Consider the following 10,919-nt stretch of genomic DNA (forward strand, 5'->3'; position numbering starts at 1 on the left):
TAAGGTTTAATAATAATAATAATAATAATAATAATAACTGTAGCTTTTGGCCTCTTGGGAAGAATGTAATCTATCCTATGCAAACTAATTTGGGATTGCATTACATTGAAATCCTTTGAAAGGGTCCATATTTAAGGTTTTATAATTATTATTATTATTATTATTATTTATAATAATTATTATTATTTATACCCCGCTCCATCTCCCCCAGGGGGACTCGGTGCAGCTTACATGAGGCCAAGCCCATCAGTGCAGTACATACATTGTAATACAAAAACATATCAATACCAGAACATAAATATATCAAATGCAAAGAAATACACTAAACACAAACTATATAAACATGCATTTTGTTGTTGTTGTTCATTCGTTCAGTCGTATCCGACTCTTTGTGACCTCATGGACCAGCCCACGCCAGAGCTCCCTGTCGGCCGTCACCACCCCCAGCTCCTTCAAGGTCAGTCCAGTCACTTCAAGGATGCCATCCATCCATCTTGCCCTTGGTCGGCCCATGCATTTAAAACATGCATTTAAAAACACGGAATTTCACTAGGCAGGGCCACATTCAAGACTAAAAATTTTAAAAACTGGGAGATAGGACAATATAAATCATTAGGATGAGGATCCGAGAATGAGGGAGGATTCAATTGCACAAACCATAAATAAAGTGCTTCTAAGGGCATTTCGTGCAAAGTTTGGTCAGGGAGTTCTTACATTCAATCACTGAAGGCACATTGGAATAGCCAGGTTTTCAGGTTTCTCCTGAAGATTGCTAGCGTGGGGTCTTGCCTAATATCTCTGGGGAGTGAGTTCCAGAGCTGGGGGGTCCACCACAGAGAAAGCCCTCTCTCTCGTCCCCACAAGTCACACTTGAGACGCGGGCGGGAGCAAGAGAAGAGCCTCTCCGGAAGATCGAAGAGATCGCGTGGGTTCATAAATGGAGATACGGTCGCGCAGGTAGGTGTGTCCCAAACCGTTCAGGGGTTTGTGAGCCCGAGCGCGGCGGGGAGCCCCGCCTTCACATTGGTGTGAGCTGCAGTGGAGAGTTCCGCAGTTCCTGGGCCAAGCTTTTGGGGCCAACAGATGAAATGCGCCCCAGCCGCTAGCTCAAAGACCAGGAATGCCTACAGTTTCGACTAGCCTTCCCTTTCCTATACTTTGTATCTTCCCCCAATAAAGTACTTGGAACTCGCAACTTTTCATTTTCCCGCATGTTACTTTTGTATCCTTTCTTGACTCTAACTCAATAACATGGCCATAAACCCTCTTTTTGGGCTCCGGAGAGCCGTGAGCCCGCGGGAGGCGCCTCCAGGCGCCCCCCGGACCCCGAATCTGTGTTCGGCTGGACCGCGGATACGGAAACCGCCATTACAAACCCCCCTATCCGCGAAAACATCTAAGATGGCAGATCGCCGTCGTTCTAATTTTATATTTTTCTACAACTAATTTTAAGACTAACTGTCATCTCCTTTTCTTCGTTTTGGGCTCCTTCACCCGGGGAAAAATTAGTTTTGCTTTGAGTATTTTATCTTGCAGAGAAACAGCTGATTGTCAATTTGGCTGGGTTTTCCACTTCTCCGCCGCAGTGCTCGCTCCCCATCGATTCCAGCAGCCTGGGACCCACGGCGGTTGCCTGAAGAGGCCCCGGGGAGGGGGCCAAGCATGGGTCCCAGGCCCCGGCTGAGAGATACAGTTTTCAAAGGACATTGCCCCACATTTCACCGATAGGAAATCCTCTTCGAACTCTTTTGCCCTCACTTATTGACTTCATGCCTTAACGTCTTGGACTATCTTCACGGACCTCAAATCAGGCTTCCCTGGGAGAACCAACAGCCTCAGCCTGCGTGTGCCTTCGCCAGGAAGATCGCGGTTCTGATGAAAATGAAATAATTTTATTATCAATTATTATTGTTTTAATAAACTTTGCTGGGTTGAGGATGGGGATTCATTTATGAAATGTATGAAGGATATGAAACGTGATGAAATGTATATAATGGAAATCTACCATATGAAATGTACCCTGGCCCTCTTCCCCACCTTTCTCCCCCTGAACTTCGCCCCAAAAAGGAATGTGACCTGAGGTTACTGTCAAGAGGAAATCCTATTTTCTCAAAGGTAAATCCATCCATATTTGCATCTGCATGGGCAGCGGTTGATCCTATCTTGAGGCTCGTTTTCAGAGCAGACAATGGGCTGAGAGATAGGTCAACAAAATTCCGGTAGAAGACTGATTAATTCAACTTATGGTGTTTGTGAAGCTCCTTTGTCTGCAGGGCCCCCTTGTTTACAGAGTTTTGAGATCCAAATACCACCATCAGCCCCTTTTCATATTTCCTCCAAATCTCATCAACAGACCAGGAAACTCTTTTGTTTCTTCTGTCTGTCACCCCGTTGACAAACAAAGGCTCGGCAATCAGCTGGCGGACGCCTCCTGGGCATCCCGCCTCCCCTAAGCTGTCAAGCTGAGCCCCGCCTCCTGGCTGCTGATTGGACCATCTCCGGAGGCGCTAGGAAGGCTCTGATTGGTCCCCTGGAAGCGGCAGCGCTCGCCGATTGGAGGGGAGGCAGGACATGCGGCCAAGCCTCCTCCCAGCTGTTCCAGGGCCAGCCAATCAGGGCGAAGCCAGCTGACGGAGGGCGGGCGGGAGTTTCAAACTGATTTTCCTTTGTTCTGACTGTATAAAAATACTGGAAAACCTCTGTGCCGTATGCTTACGGTGGAAATTATTCCTGTAACGCATCTGATCTCAGCTGGATCACAATAAATGCTTCGGTCACTGGTTACCTCTTCAGCCTTGGGTGAGATTAATTCTTAAAAATTCCTGCACTTTGGATTGGCTTTCGTTGGCTGCTCACCGAGGTCAGGGACCCCATTTGCGGTCCTCCGGGATCTCCCTCGCTGGGAGGGCCCCACAAAAGAGCTCGATATCATTTGTAGGTCAAAACCTGCACCTTGAATTGGGCCCGGAAAACAAATGGCAGCCAGTGGAGCTCCTTAAACAGGAGGGTTGACCGCTCTCTGTATTCGCCCCAGTTAATAATCTGGCTGCCGCCCGTTGGACCAATTGGAATTTCCGGTCTGTCTTCAAGGGCAGCCCATGTAGAGAGCATTGCAATAGTCCAATCGATTTAGTGATGATGTGGAAAATATTTGTCCTCCTCTTGCTTGCAAAGAGATATCAATAACTTCCATAGGTAAAGTAAAGGTTTCCCCTTGACATTAAGTCTAGTTGTGTCTGACTGGGGGGTGGTGCTCATCTCCATTTCTAAGCAAAGAGCCAGCATTGCCCATAGACATTTCCAAGGTCATGTGGCCAGCATGACTGCACGGAGTGCTATTACCTTCCCACAGAAGCAGTACCTATTGATCTACTCACATTTGCGTGTTTTTGAACTGCTATGATGGCAGAAGCTGGCGCTAACTGCAGGGGTTCACCCCACTCCCCGGATTCGAACCATTGACCTTTCAATCAGCAAGTTCAGCTGCTCAGCAGTTTAATCTGCTGTATCACCGGGGACTCCATATTGTCCCTCCTCGACTTTTGTATCTCCCCCTAATTTCCATATCTCCCCTCAAAGTCCCAAAATTTTGGCATCCCTGGCTTGTCAAGAGACATTTAATTATCTGCAGGCGAGAATGGCAATCTTTTAAAACTCTTGTCCAGTAAACTATGTGATCACAACATATATATGTTGTTGAAGGCATTCATGGCTGGAATCACTGGTTTGCTGTGAGTTGTCCGGGCTGTATGGCCATGTTCCAGAAGCATTCTCTCCTGACTGCCAGGCTTTGAAACTGCAAGGCTATTCAATGCTAATGAAGTTGGCCAATTGCAACATTCACACTGGTCTTTGACAGACAAGAGTTCTTTCTCCCACCCTGGACATTTCACAGATATATAAACTTCACTTGCCTAGTTTCCAACTGATCTCACAACCTCTGAGGACCCCTTTCATAGATGTGAACAAAACGCCAAGAGAGAATGCTTCTGGAACATGGCTATGCAGCCTGGAAAACTCACAGCAACTCAATAGATATAGTTTACATGAAAAACCACATGGGCTGAAGTTCTCCTTTTCAAAATGCCACTAAAACGCACAGGATTTTTGCCTGGTCTCTCTCTCAATAAATCAGCTTGATAGACCTTTCCTTCTTAGAATACAATACAGACCGCAAGGCTCCCTTGCTAGTTCTCCTTCCTCTCCACCTGCTTTTTGCAACTTCTTGCCTGAAAAGGTCTTACAGGCTTTAACATGGTTTTACACCTTTTGGATGGGCCTAACAAAGGTTTAACTCTATTATGGATTTTGCAACTTGTAAATTGTGTTGAAGGGCAAGTAAGAGAAATGACATCTCTTTTTAGATCCATTGATTTACTCATTTATTGTGGGCAGTGGGTGGTGGCTCCCATGGTGTAGTGGGGCAGAGAGTTTTAGGCCCCATTTACACCAATTGAAACTGCATCATATGATCAGTGTAGACTTATATAATGTAGATTAACGCCATTGAATTTCAGTTTCCAACCTCATTATATGGCAGTGTAGAAAGGGCTTTAGTGTCAGTTTGAACCTTTAAGGCAGATCCTTTAAGTTTTAGATTGAACTTTAAGGCAGATATCTATGGTGCTGAACTCATTAAAGGGGATACCTTTCAACACCTGGATGAATTCCATTGAAGGTCAGATTCTAAAGTTCATCATGCAGCCAGAAAGCAAGCAACACCTGCAGAAATTCCCTCTCCTGCCCAGCCATTAAAGGTTCAGTCTCTCTGCAACCCTACCTGGATTGGATGCACTTATGCATGACTTTATATGGCATTCAAGTGTGGGATATGGGATATCCTGCCTTATAGTGATCTGCCATCTGTTAGGGGTATTTTGTGCTTTTCCTGCATGGCAGGGGTTGGACTAGATAGCCGATGTGGTCTCTTCCAACTCTATTATTCTATGATGCCATATATTTCTCCGTGATGCACTGAAGTATTGCTACGCCCAATTTATTTCAAGTGCCTTTATTTCCAAGCCAGTATGTTTAGAGCCACATATTTATGTATCCTTATCTTCTCTGGCTAATAGTTTTGTCATTCCATAATTGTAGTCCCATTTGATGCATAATACTCTGTGGTTAATTGTAACAGTAGCAATATAAAAATTGATTACCCTTGCATTGAATAATCTGGTTTAATACACTTGCAGATCAATAGCTTCCACTAATGGAAGCCGCTACGACCTAGAGCAAGGGGCTTTGTGCTAGTATTTTAAAACATGCATGAAGTTTCTCTTCTGAATTATATATCAGTGCATCATGGAAAGCTGTGCACAAGTCAGAGGCCAGTAGAGGGATGTTTAGGATGTGGGTAAGTTGGGTAACATCAAGCACAGACAAAGATGAGGAGGCACTCCTCCTTAAATTGGTATAATACTTTGAAATGCAAAAACTAAATAGAGTAACAAGTATTCAAATTAATTAAATGATAGCTAGACAGATAGCAGTGTATACATATAATAAATGCTATGTTCGAAAACAGTGTTTTTTTCAACTTGGGAATCAGGACCCCTGGGGAGGTCGCGAGGGGGGTGTCAGAGGGGTTGCCAAAGGCCATCAGAAAACACAGTATTTTTATTTATTCTGTTAGTCATTGGGGTTCTGTGTGGGAAATTTGGCCCAATTCTATCATTGGTGGAGTTCAAGTGGCTCTTTGATTGCAGATGAACTATAAATCCCAGAAACTACAACCCCCAAATGTCAAGGTTTATTTTCCCCAAACTCCAACAGTGTTCACATTAAGGCATAGTGAGTAATCATGCCAAGTTTGGTCCAGTTCCATCATTGTTTGAGTTCACAGTGGTCTCTGAATGTAGGTGAACTACAACTCCAAAACTCAAAGGCAGTGCCCACCAATCCCTTCCAGTATTTTCTGTTGATCATAGGAGTTCCATGTGCCAAGTTTGGTTTAATTTCATCGTTGGTGACATTCAGAAGGCTCTTTGTTTGTAGGTGAACTACAAATCCCAGCAACGACACCCCCCAAATGACAAAATCCATCCTCTCCAGCCCCACCAGTATTCAAATTGGGGTGTATCAGGTACTTGTGCCAAATTTGGCCCAGTGAATGAAAATGCATGCTCCATATCAGATATTTACATTATGATTAATAGCAGTAGCAAAATTACAGTTATGAAGTAGCAACAAAAATAATTTTATGGTTGGAGAGGTCATCACAACATGGGGGACTGTATTAAGGGGTCGTGGCATTAGGAAGCTTGAGAAACACTGTTCTAAAACCTCCTGCCTATACAGAAATTCATAATTTCTGACTGACACATATTTTAAAGATGGCACTAGAGAGGCACTTTGAGGATTGGTGAGGTGTTTATTTTGTCTCCAGTATCTCAGCTTCCTCGACTTGAATTTTTCAGAGAAAGCATACTGGTCCCAGTGGGGGTGTGAAGAGCTAGCATAATTTCTTAATCAATTGCTGCACATGCTTTATGCGGGAGAGGTGAATTGTTAGAAGCTATGCTTTGACAGTACATCAATGAATCATACATTTGTTTTTACTGCTCTCTTGTTTGTTAAAATGCTGGATCAAATTACTGCAAACAGTAAAAATGGTCTGCATCCAAGCAGAGCCTTACGGATTCTGTGACGGTCTCCAAATTGATGATATTTGTGTTTTCTTTCATTATTTCATGTTTTTATAAAGTTTCACATCAAGTTGTACAAATCCTTTCCCTCCCTTTCACCTGAAGAGATAGTGAAACCATTAAAGACATTCTGTTTTGAAGCTTTAGAAGTCAGTAGTGAACATAAGTTGAGCTGTGTAGGATCAGACCAAAGGACTCTGTGTCCTAGCATTCAGCTTCCAAAGCTCAAACTACTATATGACTGGTTCTCACAACATCTATAATAGTACTTTTAGAAGCAGAATAGAACAGGGCCATGATACTATTTGAGGATCATTTTCAATAATACACAATAGGCACCCAAAGTTATACAGGCTGAGTATCCATTATCTGAAATGCTTCGGACCAGAAGTGTATGGGATTTTTATTTAATTTTGGAATACACCTGTCTTTGCAAATACATAATGTGCTATCTTGGAGAAGGAAATCAAGTCAGAAAATAAAATTACAGTAATGTTTGTTTCTTATGTGCATAGCCTAAAGGTAGGTGAAAGGTAAAGGTTGCCTCTGACATTAAGTCAAGTTGTGTCTAACTCTGGGTGGTGGTGCTCATCTTCATTTCTAAGCCAAAGAGCCAGCATTGTCCATATACACCTCCAAGGTCATGTGGCCAGCATGAGTGCATGGAGTGCCATTACCTTCCTGTAGAAGCAATACCTATTTATCTACTTACATTTGCATGTTTTTGAACTGCTAGGTTGGCAGAAGCTGGGACTAACAGCGGGAGCTCATCCTGTTCCCTGGATTTGAACCACCAACCTTTCGGTCAGCAAGTTCAGCAGCTCAGTGGTTTAACCCTCTGTGCCATCAGGGGTTTAGCCAAAAGGTAATTTTATACAATAAAAATTAATTTTGTGTACATTGTGAACCATTAGAAAGCCAAGCTCTCACTATCTCAGCCTCCAATACGGACGATTTTTGAGTATTTTAGATTTCTGACTCCCAGATAAGGAATGCTTTGCCTGTACTTCCTCAATTTCCCTAGCATTGACTCCACTTATTAGCTGGCTTTCTCCAGTGATGTTTTCCCTGACTAGCAGCATAGTAGAGATTTTCACCATCCTCTGAACCCTTGCAACCAGGTCCTAGAGATTTAAGGCTAGTAACCAGTGCTAATTCAAACAGCTGTGGCCCCTTCCACACAGCTGAATAAAATTCTACATTATTTGCTTTGAACTGGAATATATGGAAGCATGGACCCAGATAACCCTATTCAAAGCATCTATTGTGGGATTTTCTGCCTGGATATACATAGCTTCGGATTGATTAAGAATTACTATTAAAAATAGGCCTGATATTATACCGCATCATAAACTCTGTAATTAAAAGCAAATAAAGCCAAACAGTGTAACATTTCTGCTAAACATTGATTTTTTTTCATTTTTATTTAAATTATTTAAAAAAATATTTTTTATCAGTTGCTTGAAAGCACTGGTTGTGTGAGTTCCAGTTAATTGAGAATCTACTGGATATGGATGTGGAAATGGGAAGAAGGAACCCCAAATGATATTAAACACAGGGACCTTCCACACAACCACATAACCTAGATTATATGACATTTATCAATCTTCATGGGTGCTAGTCTACTTTATTATTTTAAAAAAATAGCAAGCACAATCTAAATTTCCTTATTAAATATTGTTTTGACTGAGATCTCACATACACCATCCCATAAACAACCAATGAGTTTTCTGGCACCTTTTGTTGGACAAGAATCCCCTCTCACACCCTTCTTTCTACCTTCTTTCTCTTTTCCCTACAGGGCAGTTTTGCAATCAGTGGGGAAAGATAGGGATGATCTCTTTCCCATTTCGCCTCTCTCCTCTAGTTGTGTGGTCACATGTGGTTGTGTGCTAATGCACAGAGCAGAAAAACGGGGAAATGAATGAAAAAGAGAAGGTTAGCTAACCAGAAAATAAGAAAACTCATATTCCTAATGTTGGAATTCAATCCTACACTGACCAAGTCTCCAGTCCTCAATGAGGAGCAGTTAGTTAGTTTAGAATAGGCTGTGGGAATCCCTTCCCTCCTGTCTCCTGAATGACAGGTGGGTGATTGTATCTATTTGTTCTCTCTCTTTCTGCTCTCATTCTGATTGGTTATGTAAAATGGATACTTTGTAGGTGCATGCTTTTGTTTCAGACTTCTCTGTGTATTGAGACCTCTCTCTGCTTGTGTGTGTCAAGAGAAATATAAAGCTTGGAGATTTTTCTCTCCCTTTTGAGAGTTATAGAGTAGCTCAGACCCAGTTCCTTATTATTAAGAAATTTAGTTATTAATTTTGTAAATAAACCTTTTGTAATGTAGTTATTATTTTTGTAAATAAACCTTTTGTAGGGTTTTTGTAGGTTTTTTCAGGCTATATGGCCATGTTCTAGAGGCATTTTCTCCTGACGTTTCGCCTGCATGTATGGCAAGCATCCTCAGAGGTAGTGAGAGGCATCTCAGAGGTATCTATGGCAAGCACCCTCACTGCCTCTGAAGATGCTTGCCATAGATGCAGGCGAAACTTCAGGAGAGAATGCCTCTAGAACATGGCCGTATAGCCCGAAAAAACCTACAACAACCCAGTGATTCCGGCCATGAAAGCCTTCGACAATACAAACCTTTTGAAATTTTAAAGGTTTAACGCTGCATCTTTGCTTCTTAAGCTCTAAATACTTTACAGCCGCATCACTTCACGTTCTGCTTGCTGTGAGTTGAATACTCAACTATAAGTAGCCTATTTGTATTTTTGGACCGTCTGTTGTAGTTTTGGGAATTTTCCCTAGCACCCAATAGCACAAAAAACTCAAGATAGGAAGCCTAAAGGCTGAAATGTCCCTAAATTACCGAAGAAATAGTAGTGTTAGTGTCCTGCAGCATAAAGTTGTGTGTAGACTGTACTGCATCCAAAGAAATCAGTGTATAGCCACAAAAACTAATGCAAAGATTTTTTTAAAAACCAATTATTATTTAAGGTCCAGTTACATGCTGTCTCCAAACTCCTCCTTCTTATGCTCCGATTATCAGTGTGTCTGGATCTTGGAAACAAAAGTGGTAATTATAGGAATAAAAGCCATCAAAACCATGATCTGATGTGGCCAATTTGGATGAACTCTTAAGTACAGATATAAAAGACTGTACTGCAGCTGTCTGGCTGAAAAAGCATGTGTTTTTCCACCAAGTTACGATTCTTTCCATAGGTAATGAGTGAAGCTCCAGTCCGGACTAGAATAAAATATGAACCATGAAGGAGACGCGGCCAGAAAGGAAACAGATATCAAACCTATGTTTCCTGCCAGGAGAAAAAAGCAGATAAGACACAGACTTTGGGAACAGGATGTAATGGAAGAGAAATCATGCATGCAATATAATCAACAAGGCTAACAAACCAAGCCAAGCTGTTGTAATGTTAAGAAATCTCCATGCTTAAGATGGACACATCCTATCTCTCAGTAACATATTTTGCATTGTGAAGCACATAAAGAGGAGAAAGGGGTTATATTGAATAGGGAAAGGGGTAGAAAGGAATTGTTAATTGCCATGGGAGTCACTGATGGCACAGTGAGTTAAACCACTGAGCTGTTGAACTTGCTGACTGAAAGGTTGGTGGTTCAAATCCGGGAGCAGGGTGAGCTCCCGCTGTTAGGCCCAGCTTCTGCTAACCTAGCAATTCAAAAACATGCAAGTGTAAGTAGATCAATAGTTAGCACTCTGTTGGAAAGGTAATAGTGCTCCATGCAGTCATGCCGGCCACATGACCTAGGAGGCATCTAAGGACAACGCCAGCTCTCTGGCTTAGAAATGGAAATGAGCAACTCCCTCCAGAGTTGGACATGACTAGATTTAATGTCAAGGGGAAACTTTTACCTTTACTTATAGTCAATTCTGATTTGTGACAATCCCATAAATGTGAGACCTTCAAAGAACAGACCTCAAACACATGCTGGGAGAGAGAATCCAATCAAGTAAAACAGTGGCCAGTTAGTAATACGCCAATTTCTCTTGCATAAAGCACTCAGGACTAATTCATAAAGTTGGGTTCACAATGAACAAGTGTGTAATTAGTTCTATCAAGAACTGTGAAGGATCTATTCAGATGCTTCATCTTGATCTTATAGCTTGTGCTTTCTCAAATGAATGAGAACAGGTCTGTGTGCTCTGTAGTGACATCTAGTGGAAATAATTGTAATTATTGCTCTGTTGTCTATTCTAGCTTTGTAAATATACCATTTGTTTTTGTTAACTGCA

This window comes from Anolis sagrei, chromosome 2 (genome assembly GCF_037176765.1).
Source record: "Anolis sagrei isolate rAnoSag1 chromosome 2, rAnoSag1.mat, whole genome shotgun sequence".
In the NCBI taxonomy this organism is placed as follows: domain Eukaryota; kingdom Metazoa; phylum Chordata; class Lepidosauria; order Squamata; family Dactyloidae; genus Anolis; species Anolis sagrei.